Genomic DNA, 25034 nt, shown 5'->3' with positions numbered 1-25034 from the left:
AGCCTGCTAAATTCCTATTGGAACACATTGATTTACACTGATAATGTGATAGTATCATACTATCACATTAAAGCAAATTCAAAAGTTATGGTCTTTGTGAAATGACATCATAGCCATAGATGGTCAGCCATTAGAGCAAGTAACACCTTTCCTTACCTGGGGTTGTTTTCTCTGAGCCTGAATCTTGGCTCCCTCATCATCCAAGGAGCTCCGTTAGAGAAAGGGCAGGAGTGAAAGTGGTGCTTAAATGAAAACCTCATAGTCTCCAGCTTCCTCAGCCCCAGTTATTAAAGTATCTGAGGCCCAGTTTTCCCCCATGTTCTTACATCAATCTTATGTTTGGGGCTCCAGAGAGAAACCACCAGCAGAACCAACCCAATCTCAGCCTCTGAAGAGTATCTTGGGGTGGGTAAAAGGACTCCAGCTGCTGCCCTCAGAGCTGATTTGGGAATTTACACAAGTTCTGCTTTGTCTAAATTCAGAAAATATGGGCATAGGCATAAAATTTAATCTATGAAAACTGACAGACTCTGAAAATTGTGGCTGTTGGAACAGACAAAACTTCAATGAAAGACCAAACTTGGATTATGCAACTGACAAATCTTATTAGGCTTTGAGGTCTGCCTGTTTCTTGTATAACTGGAGAAAGAAGTTAAAAAATTTCCTCCAGAAAGAATCTGAGATAGAGAAGCAAAAAAAGATGCAGCAATCTTCGAAAATTATAATAGGCCCTTTATTGGAATATAATACTTTAGTTGGCATTTGCACGTGTTAATCTAATTGTGATCAATTGTAGGGGTGATACAGTAATATGATTTACATTGTTATTGTTTTTTTAATTTTCTTATTATCCATTATTATGATACAATCTTGCTAATATTCTGTCTTTAGTATTTTAAATAATGTCTGATTAATAAACTATTCTAATACATTCATGAGAACCAGGTTGGATTTATTAAAATCTAATATTTTGGACTTGATCTGACCTCAAATGTAACAGTATTCTTCATTGCTTTTTCAGATCCGTCATGACATTGTTTCAGAGGCTCTGAGTGATAAAAGTCAATTTCCCTTTTTCCACCAAATTCTCCCCAAAGACGGATTCCAGTACCCAGCAATTGTCCCACTGCTCCTCCATTTCAGATGGACCCTGATTGGCCTCTTTGCTTCAGACACAGAGAATGGAGAGAATTTCATGAGGATTTTTACTCCTATGCTTGTCAGGAGTGGAATTTGTGTTGTTATATCACAACTGTTCTCAACAACTGGACACACAACAGCCCTCAGGGATTCCCTCTCCAAGTGGAGACAAGTCAATGTCTTTGTTCACTTCATGGAACTTGATTTCATTTCGGACAGAATTCTTCCTTTCCATTTAACATTTATGCGTCTGCCAGGACCCACTGAAGGGAAAGTCTGGATCGTCACAAATTTTTTAGGGAATACAATGAAGAAGCATAGACTTTACAAATACATTCATAGTATTTGGAACTTTGCTTATCAGGCAGAAGAAAGGCCAAAAGATGCTGCCTTTGAACCCCATTTCTTTCTGGAAGGAAAGTTTCAAGATCCTTATTTTCTCTGTTCTCTTTTGAAGAACGTCTTTTCTGTCAAAGGCCGCAGAAGATGCATCCAGAAAGCCCCACTGGAGACCCAATTGAAATGGAACAGGATCCGGATCCCAAATGACTATCACTTTTACAGTATCATTCATACTCTGGCCCAGGCCTTGAATGCCGCTTATTCCTCCAGATCGAGGAGGAGAAGGAAGGAGGGAGAAAAGACTTTGGGGTCTCCAAGGCTGCAGCCGTGGCAGGTATGGGGGTCCTGATATGGATCCATTAATCTTAGATCCTTTGGAGGAGGAATCCAGAGGAGAACGAAGGGAACCATCTCAACAGATCTGTCCAATTCAATTACTCAGGGAATAATGGCTCCAAAGAGTAGATATCATGGCATTTTAATATTAAACTCTGCTCATTTGAAAATGCTGAATTCTTTTTGAAATGAATTCTTGTATTTGTGGGTTTGTGATGAGCATGGTGGAATTTCCCCTTTGTTCCGTCCCCACTGCAGGTGGGTCTGTGTGCAGCTCAACAGGCAGCTAAACCCCCTCTTCTCCTCCAGTGAAAGGGAGCCTGGGGTGGATCTGGGTGTTTCATTGGGAGAAAAGGGCACGGAGAAACTGAGGAAATGCAAAGAGTGAGAATCAAATATAAATAGGAGATAGGCAGCATTAACTAACAGCCGACAAAGAAGCAGCTCTCTGAAACCTGTCCAGCGATGCTCCGTGTGAGGGACGGAGGCCTCTGGATGACCATGTGTCTCGGTCAAACCGGCTGCTTCCGTCTCCTCCAAAGGCTGACAGAAAAGAGAGTCTGGCTTCAGACCATACAGTAAGGCTTATCTGCCCCTGGCCACTAGGTGGGGCTACAGCAACAACACCACAATAGATACATGTTGTAGCATGACAACATTTCTAAATTTGGAGGAGATCCTGAGACCATCTAGCCCAACCGCTCCTCTCTGTAGGAATCCCAGTTAAAGCTTCTCTGACTGATGACTGCTCAGGCTTTGCATTCAGATAATCCATGAAGAGGAGACTGAACTTCTCTGCTTCACTGGCTCAGCTCTAAAACAGCTCAAACTTTTATCATTTTCTTTTTCTCTCCTTCAGCTAAAATCTCTCTTGTAACTGAACTCATTTTTCTGTGTCTGACACTCTGGAATAATAGTGAGCAGATCTTACACTCATGTGTAACGTGTGTCAGTGATTGGAAGAGGGCTGCATCCTCCCTTCTCCAACCAAGAGATTGTGTCAATTGAAAAAGGGGTTCCCAGACTCCTCCTGATCTTCAGCTCTTCTCCTTGTTCTCTTTCCTCAAGGCTAAAAGCAGCTCCTTTGATCTCTTCCATGGCTTCATTCTCCTTCCCTGAAGTTCACGTAGATTTTGTGCAAATTCTCCTCCAAGCTTGGTACCTGCAAGGGGACCTGGTCCTTGAGTTGGGGTCTCCCCAAACCACAACGTTTACTTCCTGAGATTCCTATGGCTGCATTTGCCTTCTTTCCATGAACATCTCCCTGCTGACTCAGATTCTGTTGCCAGTTAACTACGATTTTGAGATCATTTTCACAAACATGCAAATCAAGTTTGGTATCCCTCATCTTTCTTCCAATCCATCATTCGTGTTCTTATATGAGACTCTATTGTTAGTCAAGTCCTAGTTGCTAAAAATCAGATTTTTTTCTACTGCTTTTTCCATATGTACCCTTCTCTGTGTGCATTTTTTAAGAATGTGCATTAAAAACAGACAAAAACTTGCATATTGTTGAATATGCAAGTTGAATACAATACAGCAATAATAGTTTCTCCGCCTTGCAAAATAGGCCCACAATTATAAACTACACATCTATTTGCAACCATTTGACTTGTCATCTATCTGCTGTATATAAAAAACGTTTTTAACAGGCAATCCAACAATAAAGTTAAATTTCAAAACTTCAAAATTATCTGTTATCTGCTATTGTATTTAACTCACAGAAAATTTGCAGGGGCTCCTTATCTACCACAGACGACCACAATCATTACTTCTGATTCATCCAGAATCTGTCCAGTTTTAAACATCTTTGTTTGTGTTGTAGCGTGGAAATAACGAGAGGCACAAGCAACCTAGTGACAACAGCTCTTTAATTCAGGGTGAGACTTCAGCAAATAACCACAGGCAACAGCCCTCCCTATATACAGTACTGAAACACCAGTTAACCAATCACAAAGCATTGTTGCATTTGAATTTCCCGCACAAAATAGATATATACATAACAGTTTGATTATTAATAATAACGCATTTCCTTAAAATTTTAATTAGGATCTTTCCCAACAACTGCTTTCCATTCGCCAAAGTCAGAGGACCTCCTATAAATTGAAACACAACAACTCTTAAGATTTGTTTTCCAGTTAAATATGACAAGTCCATTCCCCAATCTCCCTCAATCTTCTTGAAAGAATCCATTTCTTCAGTCATCCGTTCTGCCCACTTTGAGTCTTCAGGGTCCATGGCCTCTCCAGCCATCTCCAAGCAGCCTGCCTTCAAACCAGATTCTTTTTTCAGGGATGCCAGAAGCAAATTAATTTCCAGTCCATCCATCCATTCAATTCATCTGATTCAATAATTGTTGCTTGCTTCTGATTATCGTCTAAGTTGATTTAAAAGCATTGTTATTTTATCAAACGTTTTAAATGAAGTTTCAAATAAGGCTTGTAAGTTGAAAGACTTTATATTCTTTAAATCACATCAAATTAGCTAATTGTAAGATCGTATTAATTACTGTATTAATGACAACTTAGACAAATTGATGAGCAATGGCAAATTGTTACCCATCACCTTCAGGTTTCATAGGAAAGATTTAAAAAGGTTAAAAATTATTTGAGTATCATTTTGAAGACCGTTTTTATCCACTTAGTTATCATACCATCCGTCCCTCAGTTTTCTAATCACATCACACAATTGTTTGTGAGTCTGTCAGATCCATGAATCTGCCTTTCTTTGGGGGAAGGAGGGGACCCCAGATTACATTTATACTTTACCTTCTACCCCTTTCCTCCCCCCATGTATCTTGTATCCTGCAGCCCATTGATTTATAACCTTTAGCCTGGTGCCTAAGCGGCCTGGCATTTTCTCACCTTTTGGGGAGCGTCAGGGGAGGGAGGGCAATGTGTCGGAAGAGGACCCTGGGAAAGTTCCCTTATCACTTTCTCAGAGCAGCAGGTACAATAACATCTTCACACCTGCGGATTGGCTGAATCCCCACTGGACTGTTGGGAGGGTTTCTACTTTCCTTTATTCTAACTGTGTTGCCTGAGGGCCCTCAGAGCCTGCTTTGATTCCGTCCTTCCACCACTCCTTCCCAATAAAAGGTTCCTTTTGAAAGGCCAAGTTTCAAGAGTCTGTACTTTCCTGAATGAGGAGGAGAGGCCAGACCTTACAGAGTCCTTTCCTGAAATCCAGTGATGTCACCAGAGTTCCCATAATCTATTTAGGAAGTGTAATGATGTGTGAGAATGACTTTTGGGATGAGGGGAAGAGAGGCTGCCTAGGGAAGGATCAGAGAAGAGGGGAGAATCCTGCAGCTGCAAAATGGGAGAGAAAGAAACTCAGAAAGGATCCTGGCTAACCTTTCAGGCTGAGAAAAGAGTTGGTGGGAGATTTGTTCTTTCAGATCTGCAAAATGTTGTTAATGTCACATTACAATTAAGTAGAATTAGCACATCTGGAGGTGTTTTCCATCAGGATGACCAGGGAGAAGATTAGCCTGACAACTTTCTTCTGGATAATCCCATGTTTCTGGGAATCAACCTGTTGTTTTCAAAGAATTTATGAACCATCTTTTTTCTTTCTCTGTTCATTTTATTTGTCATCTGCTCTAAAATGTTCCCTATAATTGACCAATTGTGTCAATTATATTTTCTCCATATTTTGTCAGTAAATGATTGACAAATTTTTCTCAAACATTTTCATTCACTTATGAAGATGATGATAGTATTTGTATCCTAATTAAGCATATCTGGAGATTAGACAATTGTGGAAGAAAGATTCAATGTGGGATAAGAAACAAAGTTCTCTGTTTTTCAAATTCCTGGATGTTCCCATTCTAGTTTCATCCCTTTCTGGAGAAGAATGAATTTTGGAATATTTCTGAGAGGAAACTGTACTTGGACCAAAATGGAGAGATAAAAGCAGATCTGGGCATTCAGGCCTCCTTGGTTCTCCCCAAGGAATATCCCAGGAGAGAGACTCTGGCGTATTTTCAAAGACAGAGATTTATTATCAGAGGAGGTGCTCTTCCATGGCTAAAGTCGCTCAATAAGGTGGGAGAAATTTTGGTGTCTTTTCTCTGTTTTCCAAAGCCTGAGGTCCCATTTCAAGTGGGCAAAGCCTGGAGTCTCCAGGGTGGTTGGCCTCCCATGCCAGGTGGTGTCATCTCATGGAAGTTCTTCAAGAGACGGGACTTAAGTGGATGGCTTTGTCATGTTTTATGGAAACCTTTCAAGATGTTACTGGTCAGAGATTTCTTTCTTCATCACAGTTTAATTTCATATTAAAAAATATAATAGAATAAAAGTTTCCTCAATCTTTTACAATAAACTTTGTTCTCAGTTTTAAGATGAATATATCATCATACTTAAATCTTTTTCCAATTCCATCCCTCTAGACTACATTAAATAGAAAAGTATTTTATTGTAATGTTAAATTCCAAAAGGAAAAGGGAGGAACTAAAGGAAGAACCTGCCAGTTGTTTTACCTCCTGCATCTGTTTAGAAGTAGTCAGAGATTTCATATTTACCCAATGAAGACCAGAGGCTACTTGTCTCCATCCATTTCTCCCTCCATTTTCCACGGATGGAGAGTCCTAATCTCTTTTCTTTGCCATTCCTTGTTTTCCTGCTCAGTCTCTGCCTCAGTCCAAATGTGTGAAAAGTTGTCATCCTGGATTTGTCAAGAGGGCTCGAGAAGGAGAGCCAGTTTGCTGCTACGACTGCGTTCCTTGTCCGGAGGGGACCTTCTCATCTCAGGAAGGTGGGTCACACTGAGGAAAACGGGAGGCTTTGTGGAACTGGATCTCTCCAGAACCTTTTCATGAAAGTGCAAGTTAAAAGACAGATTGAAGCTCACATGGGTTTTTTATTTTCAACCTGCACAATTTCTTATCTAAAAGGAAGTAAATCAAAAAGACTTGGAAGGAGGGCCTGGGAAAGAGATGGGAGGAGGGGGTGGCAGACTGGGCAAACTTTACTAACAGCAGAGGAAATATCTCTTCTGCTTTTTAGTTTGGATATGTGCTGCTAAGCTCACCTTTCTAGGAACATCTGAGATCTTTGAAACTAGATGAATTGTTTCAGGTCCACCTTCTAAAAAGACCTTGCAATTCATTGTTTATTGGCCTCCCTTGAGGATCACTGAGAAGGTGTCACTGGGCCATAATCTGGTGCTATGGATAGTTATGGGGGGAACTCATTACACAAATAGTCTGCTAGTCATATAGATCAATCAATCAATCAATCAATCAATCAGAAAAGAGCTGGAAGGGACTTTGGAGGTCTTCTAGTCCAGGTCCCTGCTCAAGCAGGAGACCCTAGACCATTTCAGATAAGTAACTTCTGGAGGCCAGCTGTTCCACTGGTTAATTGCTCTCACTGATAGGAAGTTTCTCTTTAATTCCAGGTTGCTTCCAGATGTTACAAGATATTGTAGGTATCCTCCAAGTCCGGGATATTAACTGCCATATGGCAGGACTCAAGATGTTTGCCTAAAAAGATTATATAATTCATTATTAACCTCTAATAGTTTAGGTTCCTATGAAGTTTCTACACATTACACTGGAAATAATTAACACCCTAGAATTTCGCTCAATTTCATATACCTAGCTACATTTTTTAAGAAAAAAAATCCTTCTTATGCTCTTTTTAATGAAATAGTTAAGAAATACTTCTTGGAAAATGTCTGTGGTATCAGATGTTATCCAAAGAAGGTATTTTCTTGCAAGAGAAAAGAACAGAATATTAAAGATATATTACTTTTTTGCTTTCTCAGATACGAAAAAATGCACCAAGTGTCCAGATGATAAATACCCAAATAAGGACCGAGTTCACTGTATCCCCAAAATTATAACCTTCCTGTCTTATGAAGAATTTTTGGGAATCATCCTGGTCGCTTTTGCCCTAATCTTGTTCTTAATCACAGACCTTGTTTTAATCATCTTCATTACATACAGAGAAACTCCCCTTGTCAAAGCCAACAACAGGGACCTCTCCTATATCCTCCTGGTCTCCCTCCTGCTTTGCTTCTTGTCTCCTTCTCTCTTCATTGGTCAACCAAGGAAAGCCACCTGCCTTCTCCGACAAATGGTTTTCAGCATCATCTTCTCAGTTGCCGTTTCTTCTCTCTTGGCCAAAACCATCACGGTAGTGCTGGCCTTCCTGGCCACAAAACCAGGAAACCGAGTGAAGAGATGGTTGGGGAAGAGCTTGGCCAACTCCATCATCCTTTCTTCTTCTGCTGTCCAAATTATCATCTGCTCCATCTGGCTGGGAGTTTCTCCCCCCTTCCCTGACTCTGACCTCCAATCCCAGTCTGGAGAGATCATCCTGCAATGCAACGAAGGGGCCGTTGTCATGTTCTACGTCACCCTCAGCTACATGGGCTTCCTGGCTGCCATCTGCTTCACGGTGGCTTTCCTGGCCAGGAACCTGCCTGGGGCCTTCAACGAAGCCAAGCTGATCACCTTCAGCATGCTGGTCTTCTGCAGTGTCTGGGTGACTTTTGTGCCCACCTACCTGAGCACCAAAGGGAAATCCATGGTGGCTGTGCAGGTCTTCTCCATCCTGGCCTCCAGTGCTGGTCTTCTGGACTGCATCTTCATCCCCAAGTGCTACATTATCCTTCTGAGGCCAGACCTCAACACAAAGGAGCAGCTCACAGCCAGAACAAATGTAAAAACATGAGATATAACATCATTATGATACTGGAAGAATTGTTAAAGATTCATTTTATTTGAAAGGAGATATTCTTTGCATTTAGATAGTATGCAGCAATCAAAGAAAATCATTTCTATATGTTTCAGAATGGGAAACTGTTGAATGACTGGAATTCTTGTAGTTCCCTTTCCTTTCAGCTCAATACATTTTTCTAAAGAGAACTCTCTAAAAGTGATTCAGAGGAATTTGCTGATCAGCAACAGTTACTGAATGTGACACCTTATAAAAAATAATTGAGGCACTTATTCCCACTGACAGCAGCTAAAAGTGTGTGTGTGAGAGAGTGAGCAGGAAAAGAGGCCAGGAGGAAGCTGTGGGAACCGAGCTGTCATGGTAAATGCCTAACTGTATTGCCACTCTGGGCACCTGGCTCTGCAGGGGTTAACTAATCACATATCCCATCACTCCCATAGCCACTCCTTACCTCCTGGCCCCTCCTCTTGGGTATAATAGCTCTCACTACGAGGTACTCCAGTTGTTCCAGATGTATACCTGAAAGAGAAAGGTTTAAGGTCAGTGACCTCTGGTGCCACAGGGCCTAGGATTCACCTAGGCCTGCAATAAAGGTATTCAATTGAAAAATAGAATTTGTCTATGAGTTATTGGGCTAGATCCATCACTGAACACAAGCATCAGCCTGGTTGCCTGATCACCTCCGTGAAAATGCCGGAATGATGTGAAATGCCATGTTTGACTGGCTCTCAGCTGGGGAGGCAAATCTTTATCACTCTTATATAGTTCTTTCTTGATTTCCTCATAAAAACCTTCTTTTTTAGAAAGTGATCAGCAGAACAGCTCTCTGGGATTTCAGTTTGGGATTGTTTTTATTTTGGTATGTATTTCACATCAAAATAATAATAAATAAATGAAGTAAATAAAAAATAAATTGTATAAAGAAATTTCCATTGTATTTTTTTTTCTTTCATCAACCACAGAAATAAAATAGCAGTTTTCAGAGCCTTTAATTTTGCACTCTACAATTTCTACCTAAAGCATTTTCTCTGCTCCTCTTCCAAGCTTGCCTTGTCTGTGAAGGGCTGGAGAAGATGTCCAGAGAAAGGGGACCTTGAGATTCTCCCCAGGAGGAGGTTGAAGGGATCCTGTCTAAAGGCAGCCGCATCATTGGCCAGGTCACAAATGTTCAATGCTGCATAATATTCATCCAGGTCCTAGAAGGGGGTGAATAGAGGGGGAGGGGGGCTTTCAGGTTTCTCCAACCACACAGATTGCTGATCAATTGGGAATCAATGTTTAGCTCTCAGAATGGCTCCTAATTGCGAATAATTTGCAAATTCCATTTTAAGGAGATAAGAAAAGCTCTGATGGCTCAGACCAAGATCAGTCTAAGATTCACAGTGACCACACAGATCCCTCTGGTTCTCCCACAAGCAGAAGGCAGAGAGACTTATGGCTTTGCCCAACATGGAACTGGCCTTTTCCCACAATTTCACTTTCCTCCATCAAACCACAGAATATTGGACACTCAGCCATCTCACACTCTAGGAATCCCCAATTCCGGTATCTGAGAAAATATTTCCAAGATTCAAACACCCAATCAAAAAGGACTAAGGTGGGACTGGAACTCAAAGGTCTCCTGGTGATTGGCTGAAAGTCCCCCAGAAAGTTTTCATGCCTAAGGGAGGATTAGAACTCACAATCTCCTAATGATTGTCTCAAAGTCACCCATTTGGATTTTATTCTAAAGCTGGTTTTAAAAGTTTTAGTGAGTGGAGCAAAGTCCCTCGGCTGGCTTTGGTTCCCGCACCCTCCCCAGGCAGTCCTTGCCCCCCCAGCATCAAAGGCTCCTCCTGCAGCTGCGCCTCCCTTCTCCCTTCCCCCCTCACTCGAACAGACAGCTGTCACTCAAGCGCCCTGCCCCACTCCATCTCGCCCAGGTCAGGGAGGGCCACCCTCCGCAGGCGGTCTGCCTGAAGCCCTTCCTTCCCACCGCCTCGTCCCCACAGAAGCCTCCTCCGTGCTGGCCAGGAGCCTCACCAGACTCACAAGTGACTCAATGGGTTCCTCCCAGCTCGGCTGTGAGGATGGAGGCGATGGGATTCCTGCGCCTCTTCCTCCTGGGCCACATCGGGGCTCCGTCTCCAGAGGCTGCGGAGAGAGAGAAGCGGAGAAAGTGGGAGGGGGGAGACTCTGCCCGGAGACTTGCACAATTGTTACTTCAGGGGCCAATCGGGTTCTGGGGGGAAGAAGCTCCAAAGGGCCACAGAGGGTGTTGGGGTCTATTGGAGGGAATGGGGAACTCTGCAGGAGCCACAGAGCTCCCCCCAAAAGAATGGGGCCCCAACCCCTGGCCTTCTTTTCACCTTCCTTCCTTCCTTCTCCCCATCAGTTGGGCACTTTGGGGGGAAAGAGATTTTCTGCCTTTGGAATCCGATCTTTTCACACATCATGTACCGGACAGCCTCTCTCCTTCCCAGCTGCCCCGTCTGCCTCCCATGTCCCACCTCCCAAGAGAAATCTCCCAGGAAATGAAGGGAAGCCAGTCAGTTTTATGAAAGGAGTGGGCCAGAGGATCCAGGACAGAAAGCAGGAGGAGGGGAGATGATGGACTGAGGGGGAGCTGAGTGATCCACTTGATCCCATTAACCTTGGACAGAGAGTGATTCAAAGGTGCCTGCAAGAAACTCCTGCAGTCTTCACAGTTGAAGGATAGGAAGCCACTAAAGCATCTCTTCCCTTCGTTTTCTCTTTCACCTCTCCTCTCCCTCCTCTCCCTCCCTCCTCCTCCTTCTCTCTCTCTCCCCCTCCCTCTCTCTTCCCTTCCCCCTCCTTAAGACAGTTAGCAGGTTAAAGACCTTCTGTGTGCTGATCTCTCCTGGGAACCTTGGAGGTCCTTCCCTCCATTTTCCACCTCCATTTCCCTCCTTCTTTTAAGCCAGAGACTTTGCGTGAGGCCTCTCAGAATCCCCCTTTTAGCTTCTCTTCAAAGGTCCCCAGTTGCTGAGGGGTCTCTGAGGGGGCACCCCCAGCATCTCCCCACCGCTGGATCAATGATTAGGACATATCACAAAATGCCAGGAAACCTTTCCTGGGCTGACTTTGTCTGGTGCTGCTTCAAGGGGGCTCCCTCTGGGGGTCTGCCCAGCCCTTCAAGGGAAGGAAGGCCTCGCATTAGGAGCCCCCTCCTTGTTGGAGGGGCTGAGGAGGATCCCCATAAGGAAACTGATCTGAAGGGTCACAAGTCATCTACATACACCTCACTTTTAAAATTAAAGTTAACATCAGCAGAGATCCCAGTCCATCCTTCCTTGCCCAGAATGTCTTCTCCACCTTTGGCCCTTTGCCTTTTCTATGGAGAGAGGGAAGAGGACAGAGGGCAGCAGGAAGCCTAGAGAAAGCCCTGAGATGCCCTCACCCACCCCGGATTTTCTAAAACAGCTTCTGGAGGCCATAGAAGCCTTCATGGAAATCCCCTTTCATGAAGACTGGCGCTCTGCTTTGCAGCACCCGAACTCTTGACTGCATCTTTGCTTTCGGTATTTAGTTTTTACATCCAAATCGGCTGGCAGAGACCTTGATGGATGCATGTCAATCTCTGGTCCCCAATCCCCTTCTTAAAGGCAGATCAATGGTAGGATGGAGGAAGAAGGCTAAGGAGACCTCAGCTCTACATGGACGTCTCTTCTGATCAAAGTTTCAGGAAAAAGGCTGGGACTAGCAATAGGCTTTATTGGTTGAATTTTAATGGACCCACCACAGTTTTCACTATTGTGACTGTTCCTCTAGCTCCTTTAGGACAGGAATATGATTTATTTGCTTATCATTTTATGTTACTTTAAATTATAATTTGCCCCGGCTGTTCAACAATTATCCCAAAGGATCATTAATCTTCATCTCTCTTATATTATTCTTTGTTGATTTTCTCATAAAAACCTCTGTTGCAGAAAGAGTTCAGCAGAACAGCTGTCTGGGATTTCAGTTTGACATTGTTTTTTATTTTTGTATGAACTTCACACCAAAATAATAATTTAAAAAGTAAATAAAAAAATAAAATGTGTAAAGAAATTTCTACTGTATTTTTTTTTTCTTTCATCAACCAGAGAAATAAAATAGCAGTTTTCAGGCCCTTTAATTTTCCTCTCTACAATTTCTGCCTAAACCATTTTCTCTGCTCCTCTTCCACGCCTGGTTTATCTGTGAAGGGCTGGACCAGATGTCCAGAGAAAGGGGACCTGTAGACTCAGCCCAGGAGGAGGTTGAGGGGATCCTGGCTAAAGGCAGCCGCCTTCATTGACCAAGTCACAAACCTTCAGTGCTGCATAATATTCATCCAGGTCCAAGAAGGGGGTGAATAGAGGCGGGGGGGGGGGGCACTTTCAGATTTCATGGAAGCTGTTCTGCTCTCTAACCACACAGATTGATGATCAATTGGGAATCAATTTTTATGTCTTATAATGGCTCCTAATTGCAAACAGGATCCCTTTGCAAATTCCATTCTAAGGAGCTAAGAAAAGCTCTGATGGATCAGACCAAGATCAGTCTAAGATTCACAGTGACCACACAAATTCCTCTGGTTCTCCCACAAGCAGAAGGCAGAGAGACTTCTGGCTTTGCCCAACATGGAACAGGCATTTTCCCACAATTTCACTTTCCTCCATCACACCACACAATATTGGCCATCTCACACTCTAGGAATCCCCAATTCTGATATCCCACATCAATCTGAGAATATTTTTCCAAATTTCACATCCCCAATCAAAAAGGACTAAGGCGCGACTGGAACAGAGGTGGGTTTCAGCAGGTTCTGACCAGTTCTGGAGAACCAGTAGCAGAAATTTTGAGTAGTTTGGGGAACAGGTAAATTGCACCTCTGACTGGCGCCACTCCCATTTATTCTCTCCCTCCAGAGTCCCAGCTGATCAGGAGGAAATGGGGATTTTGCAGTAACCTTCCTCTGCAACCCCCACCAAGCCAAGCAACCTCTAGATCTTGCATCTTGTAGCATTTTTATGTTAATTTTTGCTCTCTTTCCTTGCCACACATATTTCCAAGTTATTTTCTTCAGCTCTTCAAAGTATTTTTTTTCTCCAGTTTTATTGGTATAGTTTGAAATAAAAATAATATTTCTGGTAATACAGTACATTCATTTTTATTAATGCTATTCTACCCATTAGTGGTAATTGCAAGTTTCTCCATTTCTCCAGGTCTGTTTCAATTTGTTTTTTCAGTTTATAATAATTGTCTTCCTTGAGCGTTGCACGTCTTGATGTCAGATGGATACCCAAATATTTCACTTTCTTCACAATTTGGATGTCCAGTTTCTCCATCATCTCCTTCTTTTGATTTTCTCTCATATTTTTAACTAATATTTTTGTCTTTATCTTTGTTGATTTTCAGTCCTGCTACTTTCCCATATTCTTCTATTTGGTCTAATAGTTTTGTCTCTATTGGAGGTTCCATGATAAACACCAAATCATCCGCAAATGCTTGTAGTTTATATTCTTCTTTTTTGATTTTCATTCCTTTTATTTCCTTTTCCTGTCTCACTTTTCTATTTAAAACCTCTAATGTCAATATAAATAATAACGGAGATAAAGGGGATCCTTGTCTTGTTCCTTTTCTGATATCTATTTTCTTTGTCATTTCACCTTTGCCGCTTGGTCTCTCTATATAGTTTGGATCATATTTATGAATCTGTCTCCAAAATCCATCATTTTCAACTGTTTTATCATAAATTGCCATAATTCACGTTATCAAACGCCTTTTGTGCATCTGAAAACAGCAGCGCTGTTTGCTTCTCTGAGGGTAATTCATAATATTCTAATTCTGGGGAGCCAGGAGGGGATCGAGGGGAGAAGCTCTGGCCTTGGGACTCAGGGGCTCAGCCGGCCTGAGGGGGAGACAGGGAGGCCCTGAGGAAACTCCGGGGCTTCAACCAAGATGGACTTTATTCAAGGAGCCAAAAGAAGAGATTAAGTTCCACACACAGAACAGAGTCTGAAAAGGGATGAAAAAAGCCACGAAGAGAATTCTAGCTACATCCAGTTTCCTCCTTTCCCTCTTTCTACTAGAGGTTCCCACCACAAAATGGAGGAGGCTGCGCTTTAGCTGTCCCTCTCACTGCCTGTAGGGGGCAGTCTATACTCTGGCCTTTAAGCCACATCTGGCCTCCGCAGGCAGTGAGAGGGACAGCTAAAGCTAAGGTGACCAGACGTCCCGCTTTTGGCGGGACAGTCCCGCTTTTGAGCAATTTGTCCCGCGTCCCGCGGCGTTTCAAAAAAGTCCCGATTTTTCTTGAGCCCCAGCTGATGGCTAGAAGAAAAAAAAACTGTTTAAACTCTTGCCCGGGGCTTCAAAGGGCCGCCCTACAGGCAATCAGTGTAAAGCAGTTTTTTTCCCCCTAGCTAAGCTTCAGAAACGAAACCGAAACCAGGGTCTTTGGTGCAGCGTGACAAAATGAGGCAGAGAGAGATTTATTTTTATTTTTATTTTTCCTCCCCAAAAAAGGTAGGTGAAAAACTGCAAACAATGGGAAATTTAGGAGGAGAGTTCAAGATTTTAAAACACAAAGGAAAAAAAGCTGTATTTAACTAGGGGATTGTAATAATTGAGATACTATTAATTGTATATTGTGTTGAAAGCAGAAATGGTTAAGTTGTGGTTCGGAGGAATATATGGGAGAAATTATTTGGTTTATTATTATTGGTAAATATAATTAATTGATTTGTAAGAAATTGGATTGCATGGAAATAATTGGAATATTCATGTTCATATTGATTAATATACAAAAAAGATAGTTTTATAACTAATTGATTTATATTAAAATGTTGAATTTGTATTAAACAACTGTATTACATAATTACATAATTAAACAATGTGAGGATGGATATAAAAATAGATGACAATGGGAAGGGGTATAATATAGAATAGAAGGGAAAAATTGAATTTGATTAAGATTAGAGATGAGGATGAAGGGTAATATTGGTTTTTTAAAAAAATAGATGAGGAATAAATATGGCAAAAAGGAAATATAGAAATTGTAAATTTAATTGAAATGACTAAACGCTGTTTAAATTTGTGAACCAGCCAAATATTCTGTTCAAAGAAAATACATTGTATGTTTGTATGTGTGTTTCTAATTATTGCTATTTATTCATATTTGTTCTCTTTTATTCTTTAAAGTTTAACAATTCATTCTTTATCTTAATATCTTTATATTTGCTTGGGGTTGGCTTTCTTCCCTTTCATCTTTTTTATTGTACAGCAATCTTTCTCCTCAAACCTACCACCTCTCTCTTTTCTTTCCTTCTTACTTTCTCTTCCCCCCACCCTCTTTTTCTCCTCCCTACTTCCTCTTTCTTTCTCCTTCTCCTCCTCTCTTCCTCCCTCTCTTACCCTCACTCCTACTCTAATTTCCATTCCTTCATCCCTCTCTATTGCTGTAATCCTTTAATGCATATGGACTACTCAAAGGGCTGAAAAAGTTATTTTTGACTGGTCCTCACACTTTTGACCAGTCCTCGAACTTACGACTGTCCTCACATTTTACATTTTTGCCCTATCTTGTCATCATGGTGAAGAGAAGCAGTTGTGAAATGAGTGACATGGTTGTTAAGAATGCTGCATGGGCATAAATGTGAGGATGGTCATAAGTGTGAGGACCAGTCAAAAGTGCGAGGACCTGTCAGAAATGACTTTTTTCAGCTCTCTGGTTAGTCCTTTTGTGCATATGGACTACTCAGAAGACTGAAAAAGTTATTTTTGACTGGTCCTCACACTTTTGACCAGTCCTCGAACTTACGATTGTCCTCACATTTTACATTTTTGCCCTATCTTGTCACCATGTTGAAGAGAAGCAGTTGTGAAATGAGTGACATGGTTGTTAAGAATGCTGCACGGGCATAAATGTGAGGATGGTCATAAGTGTGAGGACCAGTCAAAAGTGCGACGACCTGTCAGAAATGACTTTTTTCAGCCCTCTGGTTAGTCCTTTTGTGCATATGGACTACTCAGAGGGCTGAAAAAGTTATTTTTGACTGGTCCTCACACTTTTGACCAGTCCTCGAACTTACGACTGTCCTCACATTTTATATTTTTGCCCTATCTTGTCACCTTGTTGAAGAGAAGCAGTTGTGAAATGAGTGACATGGTTGTTAAGAATGCTGCACGGGCATAAATGTGAGGATGGTCATAAGTGTGAGGACCAGTCAAAAGTGCGAGGACCTGTCAGAAATGACTTTTCAGCCCTCTGAGTAGTCCCTATACACATAGCCATGGCCACCCGGTCACATGACCAGGTAGCCACGCCCACCCAGTCACATGGCCTCCAAGCCACGCCCACACAATAAGCCACGCCCACAATGGTGTCCTTCTTACCAATGTTAAAATCTGTTCACCTTACCCTATAGACATAGCCATGGCCACCCGGTCACATGACCAGCTAGCCACGCCCACCCAGTCACATGACCAGCTAGCCACGCCCACAATGTCCCTCTTTACCAATGTTAAAATCTGGTCACCTTAGCTAAAGCTGGAAAAGACCCCGCATCCTCCATTTTGTCGCCCAAGTCCCTTTTTGGAGAGGATTCTTTTGCCCTCCATAAAGAGGGGAGAAGTTAGAATAATGGACAAATGGAGTCGAAAGAGACCCCAGAGGTCATCCGTCCAACTGCCCAGTGAAGGGTTTACTAGAGCGTCTTTCTCAGCCTTAGCAACCTGAAGAGGTGTGGACTTCAATTCCCAGAATTCCAGTCAGCACTCAGGGTCCTTCCTCCACCGGGTCCTTCCATGATTTAGCGGTCCCTCTCACTGCCTGTACAAGGCAGCCTATACTCTGGCCCTTAAGCCATACTTGGCCTCTGCAGGCAGCGAGGAGGACACCTAAAGCTGGCAAAGACCCCTGTGTTCCTTTAGGTACATTTTCACAAGGCCTTTTGGATACGAATAATATTTAATCTTTTGTGGTGTTTCCCTCTCAGCTCCCCTTCATCATCTGGGCCTGGAGAGGAAAACCTGGACTCTCTGGAGCTTTCATTCCAGATCCAAGGGGCGACATTTCAATCTGGGCTCCATCCCCACAGAAGGGGCAGAATCTGGGGCTCCCCGACCTCTCCAGGTGACCAACGGTTCCCCCCTCAGAAGGAGCCGCTGTGGCTGAAGGGAATTCGGGGCTTGAAGCCCCTTCAGAGTCGGTTCATCCATGGATAAGCCCCGCCCCCAGGTGAAGGCAGGCAGTTGGGGGTCATTATTCAAATCTCAGGTCCAGGCCAATCAGAGCCTTGGCTTGTGACGTCAGAGGCTCCTCCTGAGCTCATTGGCTGGAGCTCACCATGGCAACTTCCAGCATCCTTGGGGAGTCTGGACCACATAATGGAGGCTCTGCTCAACATCCCTGGAAAGTGGCTGGATTGGATGGGAGCACTGGGGGCATCGCAGGGCCTCCCTCGCCTGGGCTCCTCAGGAGGGAGAGACCCTCCCCTTTAAGGCAGAATTATGGGGGGGAGAGATGAGTGAAATGGGGTTCAACCAAACACGACAGACGTGCTGATACCTGCCGTGTCTGCAGCCTCCATACCTGTCACCAAACTCCTCATCCACCATGTCGAAGGTCATTGTCTCGGGAAAGGGGCTGGGGCTGGCTGGCTGGCTGGTGGTGAAGTGCGCTAGAAAAAGTCTGCAAGGCTTAAGACCCAAAAATTGGCTTCAGGCTGTCCCAGTTGGATGGAGATTGTGACCCCAAAGCTAGAGGTTGACCTGCTCAATGATTTGTGGAAATTAACCTAAACTGTGATTCCATTGGCCAGATAGTAGTTATTTCCCAAACACATTTGGCTTGGCAACTGAAGTATTCATTTATTTTCATTTTTTATTACTTAGGTTTTTATACCACCTTTATTATTTCTCTAAATAGCTCAAGGCAGTGAACCTATCTAAGATTCCTTCATCCCCACAAAAACAACCTTGTGAAGGCTGAGAGAGAGACTGGTTCCAGGTCTCCCACCTGGCTTTCATGGCTGAGATGAGACTCCTAAGTACTTGGAGGGGATCTGTCTTAATTCCAATGGTCATCACCTTTTCCTGTTATCAGAAATCATAGCAATACAAAGACGGCCAAATTGATGGAGAGCCAACTCCTTTGGAGGGTTATGAGCAACGACATGCCTTGAGTTGGACTCGGAATCAAATGGGAAGTCAGGAGAGTTTGAAGAGAGATCAATATTGAGGGATTCTGTTGGCGTTTCTTGAACTAGGCCCCTTTAAGGTATGGGGGGAGACTTCAACTCCCAGAATTCTCCAGCCAGCCAGCATGCAGAATTCTGGGAGTTGAAGACCATCCATGTGTTAAAGGGGCCAAGACTGTGGTTTTTACACAAAGTTGTTATACTGTAATTTAATAACTGCTTTAGGCTATTGTCATTTGATTGTATTAACCCTCATCTGTTCCCTATTTGTAGGTTAAGGTGACAATGAAAAGGAAGTAGTCAATAGAAGCCTATAGCTGAAAGGAACCTTGTAAGTCAACTGCCTGCTTGCCTAATTGATTGATTGACTGATTGATGGATTAATTCTATGTCATGAAGTTGAATGTTGATGCCTAGCAACCCATAGATGATTTTCTCCGTGTAGATCTGCCCCACCTGGTCCTTCGGGTCTCCCAACCTTCCCCCATCCCCACTATAGCTGCTTACTAGTGATCCTTCCCTTCTTTTCTTTCCTTCACCCATGTCAGCATTACCGACTTCTCCAGGGAGCTTCGCCTGCATTGATTGACAGCATTGAAACTGTGTGGACTCTGAGTGGCCAAAGAGGTAGATGGATGACCTGTCCCCAGTCTGGACTTTCAGGTCTCCTAAAGTTCACCCATCCACACAATAATCAAATCCACTAACCTTACCCCAAATTGTCCCCTCCTTCTCTTCCCTTCCACCTTTCCCAGCATTAGGAACGTCTCCAGAGAGCTGGTTTTCACTTGATGTGCCCTCAAATATGATATTTTGAACCTGGTGGTTTTTAGTTGAGAACAGATCTGGGTAGATTATATCTAAAGTATCCTTTGGCAGGAGACCCCTCTGCAGATTGTCCATTGGGTCTTCACTCCTCCCGCATCTCATTCTAGCAGAAGATGATGGACTCCAAAACTGTAGGAAAAAACCAGAGTGGAAAAGGCAGGTTAGCAAAATTGGCCCTGAACGGAGAGAGGATGTGACTGTGTCTCTCCATTTTTCAAACAGGTGAGCAACAAGGAAGAAATGGTCAATATCCTTGGGAGATCTCTCAGTGACCACTGATGGTCCCAACCTCCAGGTTGATGAACTGAGAGACTCCTTTGACTTTCAGTCCCAGAAATTCCAGAAAAAAAAATCAATAGATGAAAGATCAGCACAGCTGTCTCCAGGAGAAAGTGGATCAACTTAAGACCACAACAGAAGACCTGCAGAAAACCTGCAGAAGATCATGCCATCAGTTAGAGCTAGAGAAGAAATCTTTGGTGAAATACATTGAAGAATGCCACAAAGAACTGCATGAGGTCACTAGCCAAGTGTCCATCTCAACCAAGAGAAGCCTGACTCTGAGAAAGACCTCGAAGAGGTGAGGAACCTTCTGCCAGGGGTTAAGAAGCAGCTCCAGAGTCTGCAGCATCAACTGGCTGAGATGGACCACTGTTACCATGTGGAGAAAAGCCATTACAGCCAACTGAGAAAGTCGGACTATGAGAGAAAAGAAGCAGAAGGACCTCAAAAGTCTGCAGCAGCCACATCTAACCTTCCAGATCCGGCTCTGGCCAGACTCAACTGGCACATTAGGTCGCAAGTCCCCCCATCTTCTCCCAGGTACATCAGATGAGAAACATGATGTAACTCTACTTTATTGGAAGGGCACATACGAGAACCTTGAATGTCTGAAAGTACAAATCTCCCACCAAAGCTTTTGAAAGCCTGAAAAATGAGGGAGGGTCCTTTCTGAGGTTCTTTCTCTGCCAATTATGCACCTGGGGGCTCCCCTCCCCCCTTATCCGATCGTTCCCTGTGCAGCATCTTCTCCTCTATTCTTCTATATTGTCATTAATACAGGCGGGACAGTTGAAGAAATAGGATTTTTTCAGGATGCAACATTTATATCGACTCTTAGACAAAGCTACTTTGATGTTGTTTTAAAAATACCACCCAGTTTTTAGAACAATATCTATGATTTCCTAATAGAGTGCATAAGTAAAATCCAGTAGAAAAATATATAATTTTTAGCAGGAGGACTTAACAAGCTCTCCTATTTTATATAAGAACAAACGAATGGCAGCTACAATGTGAATCTTTCATTAAGATTTCATTTGTACTTTTTCTCATATCATTTCTTTTTTTCAAATCAATTTTTTATTTCATTCAAAACCTCCAAAAAATGAAAAAAAAATGACAAACAAGTCCCCAAAGCTAAATAAAACTAGATTAAAAAGTGCATAAAAAAGAAAAAAGGGAAGAAAAAAAACAGTTCAGGTGAGGAAACCAGGAGTAAGGGAAAAAACCCCCTGCTGAGTCTGGCTGCCATCTTGGGGAGAGTCGGAAAAACACTTTCCTTCCAGTGGTTCAGCAGCTGCCACCCCTGGATGCTCAGCCAGCAGTCCTGAGTCCTGCAGGTCATTTTCCACCAGATGTCCAGGAATTTGAATCCTTCGCATGGTCCTTCCTGACCTGGGCAACTGGAGAGCCCACCTGGGTTTCTGTCATGTATGTTTTTCCCCATTGTTTATGGGAGAGGCATTCTTTGTCCAATTCCTCTCATGAGTCCTGTCCAGTATGGTTGAACCTCAGGTGTAGCCCTCATCTTCCTCAGAGCACACAAGCCCCACAACCACGTCAAAGTCCTGCCTCACGGAGGGGATTGTGGTTCTTTACACTGTCAGCCAGACTGGATGTCAGCTCTTCCAAGGAAAGCTGCCTTTGGCAATTGACCGATGGTGAGGTTGTCAATGCCATGGGTGTCGAAATGGGGCTCCAATTGTTTTGGGATTTCACTGATGGCAGTTATTCATTATGGGGCAAAAGAAGCACCAATTTAATATTTTAATAATAAAATAATAAATAAGCAAGAAGCAATAAATAAATAAAACTTAGCAACCTAATTAGTATTTAAAAGTACCAGGCTCCCACTCTTCTTTCTTTTTAGCTTCCAAGGCCAGCCATCCCCACCCAAAAACCCAAAGCAGGAAATGCAAAGCAACCCAGGACACCAGGTGACCTCAAGAGACCCCAAATCCTCTCCCTTCAGCTAGGACTCTTCTTTCGGACAAATCCTTGGTCCACTCACTTCTTGCCGCCTCCAAGTTGTCCACTGATTGCAGTCAGCTGGGTTTTTCCGCCTCTTGAATGGAATCCATCCAAGAATTAAATAACAATAATATCATCATAATGGGAAAAATCTGACAACCAAATTAGTTCGAACACTTACCAACCATCACATTGTTGTGCAAGGTAGAACGTCTGACATCCTCCTTCGTTCATCAATGATGGTGATTTTGGGGTTGATGGGTTCCGGTATGTAGGGTTCCACTGTGATGGAGGCCGACTCAACATCCTTAGTTGGTTGCTCTGGTGACACTTGCAAACACCTTTTTCTGGGGATTGAAGAAAAAAACAATAATTCCCACATCACCATAATTGATGAAAGACGATGTCAGATATTCAGCCCTGGTCAACAATGTGATGGTTGGCATCTCTTCCATCTTGTGCAAGGTAGAACGTCTGACATCCTCCTTCGTTCATCAATGATGGTGAGGTTGGGGTTGATGGATTCCGGTATGTAGGGTTCTACCGTGATGATGGCGGCCTCCACATCTTCACTTTGTTGCTCTGGTGACACTTGCAGACACCTTTTTCTGGGGATTGGAAAAGAAAAAAAGAATAAAATATAACTGACTGTTACATTCTTTTCTTAACAAGGATAATAAACCTATTCTTAATGGGGGCCCCATTAGTGGAGATTTTAAAGGAAAGCTTGGGGGTTGGACTAGAAGACCTCCAAGGCCCCTTCCAGCCCTGAGGGACTCTATCCTTTCTCCTGTTAGTCCCACCAACATTTTGGGAGGCTTTCAGTGCCCCAGGGCTCCCCAGGTTGTGGTGAGGCCACTCCCCTGATCAGGAGCAACTTACCTGCACTGGTGGAAGAAAACGCAGAGGCCAACCAATGCATAGACCCCAAGGACAAACAAGGTCACTTTCCAGGGGTCTCCAAGGACGTTCTGGGGTCTGTCAAGGGATGGCCGCAGCAGCTCATTTGGGTCCATTCTCTCTCTCTCTCTCTCTCTCTCTCTCTCTCTCTCTCTCTCTCTCTCTCTCTCTCTCTCTCTCTCTCTCTCTCTCTCTCTTTTTTATAGCCTGCATGGCCCCACCCTAATTCACCCATTGAAATAATTTAACAACCGGTTCTGTGCCCTCATGACCATTTTAACTATAAAACAATGGATATTAAGTCTTATTTTGGGGGATCTTACTTTACAGCAGGCAGGGGGAGGGAGGCTGCACAGAATTCAGCACCTGGCGCCCAGATTGCTTCCGTTTCTGTCCATTTGACTCGTAGGATGGACAGTAGAAATCTTATGATCTGTGTTAAGGTTATAGAGAACAGCAGACTTAACAGTATCTGAATGAGGATGGTGTATATTTTATACAGTTTGTCCTGAGAGCATCAACCAGGCAGGGCAACAGTGCAGTGTTGAAAAACGAATAAAAGTAGTAAAAACAGTAAAAGTCTGGCTCTAAAGAGACTCATTATTGTCAGATGTAAATGCCTTATTCTCTAATGTGTAAATAATGTATATATGGAACATCAGGGGTTAACTTATTACTTGAGCTTTAATGTATTCATATTTTACCACTCCCATTCCTGGCTCCGCCCCTTGTATATAAAAGGAGCCATCCTCCCCATTTTCCTCGCTTCTATCTTGAATATTCAGCGAATATAGAATGCCTATTATGATTAAAGAGAATTATATTTAAACCTATAACTTCTATTATCTTTATTGAGTCTGATCCTGAAAATATTGCAACAAGCTGGTAGCAGAGGATGGTTAATTGACTCAATAAGTAATTAAAAATGTCCAAGAAAGATAGGCCCAACACCAGGGCCTACAGCAAAGAAATAGAAACTGATCAAGAGATGATCAACGAATCCACTAATGCGATTTCGAGAGAATCCGAAGAATACACCACTGAAGAAGAAGAACTGATGAGTGAAAATAACGACCAGGAAGAAATCGAGATAGAAAATAACGAACTCAGGTCAGAAATATTAAAAATACTAAAAAGCCAAAAGAATGATGAAAGCCTCATCGCGGACCTCCAGGAGATGCTGAGGAACAGCGGAGCAGCGAGAGAGAAAAACGTCATTAAAGAAAAACCCAAAGATCAAAAAACTGTGAGTGAAATGACTACTGAGAAAATAGTTGTAAAAAAGAAAAGATGTGACCCCGCGCGAAATTTTGAACGGCAGCCATCTTGGTTTCAACGAACTTCAAAAGAGAGTGAAGCAGAGCCAATCAAAACGCTCAGTTCAAAATTTCTGGCGCGAAAAACACTATCAGACGAAGAAAGTGAAAAAGAAGTCTCAAACTCTTCAGATGAACCAAAATCAGAAAGTGAAGACGATTTAACAAAGTCTCAAGTAAAGTCAGCAATGAAAACGCTTTTTGCTGCTTTTGGGCCAAGATTGAAAATCTCCAAGACATCGACGAAGAAGCAAGAAATCAAACCGACAACTCAAGACCTGCACGCTCCCATCCTGACTTCGAAAACGACGACACCCGAGCCCAGAGAGCCATGCCGATTCCGCCCTACACCGCAGACAGAATCGAGTGCCAGCACACACAAGAGAAAGAGAAGAACCGCCGCCATCACCAAAGCCCCAAAAACCGAGCCAGAGACCGACTCATCTGAAGAGGAGCGGATCGAGAGAGCTGAAATGGAGAGAACCTTCCACAACGGCGCCAAAGAAGAAATGAGCAACGCGCATGTGCAAAACTACGTAGACGGCCCCGAAAGACTTGAACTGGCCAGAGAACCGCGCAGACTCGTTACAAGCATCCCAATGCCGTTCTGTAATTTCCTGCACTTGAGAGACCACGGACTGCCTCAGGTTGTAAGTAATGGACAAAATAATGTGGGGAACTTACCCAGTGACTTCCCAAAACTTAGAGTTGATGGCATTAATTTACAAGAGTGGTACCAACAGCTTCAGGTTATTTTTATGAAAGAAAATTTACTATTCTTTATAACTAGTCCTCCAAGAAGACCTTGGACTTTAAAAATAGACTGTTTACATCATAGAGCATTTTTCATAATAATTTCTAGCGTGTCTCCTGCAATGTATCATAGCATCAAACCAAACCTAACTGTATCAGAAATAATTCAATGCATGTTTAATCTATTTCACAGCGATAGCGTAGCCACAACCACAAGAATGTCTAAGGATTTCTTTTCTTCTAGAGTGAAACCAGGGGTTTCTATAAGTGAACATTTGATAAATCTAAACAAAATAAGAGCTGAGCTGCAATTG

Source organism: Pituophis catenifer, unplaced genomic scaffold, assembly GCF_029215685.1.
Source record: "Pituophis catenifer annectens isolate HBS135680 unplaced genomic scaffold, rPitCat1.0.hap2 SCAF_20, whole genome shotgun sequence".
Classification (NCBI taxonomy): Eukaryota; Metazoa; Chordata; class Lepidosauria; order Squamata; family Colubridae; genus Pituophis; species Pituophis catenifer.
Note: the sequence above shows the minus strand (reverse complement) of the source record.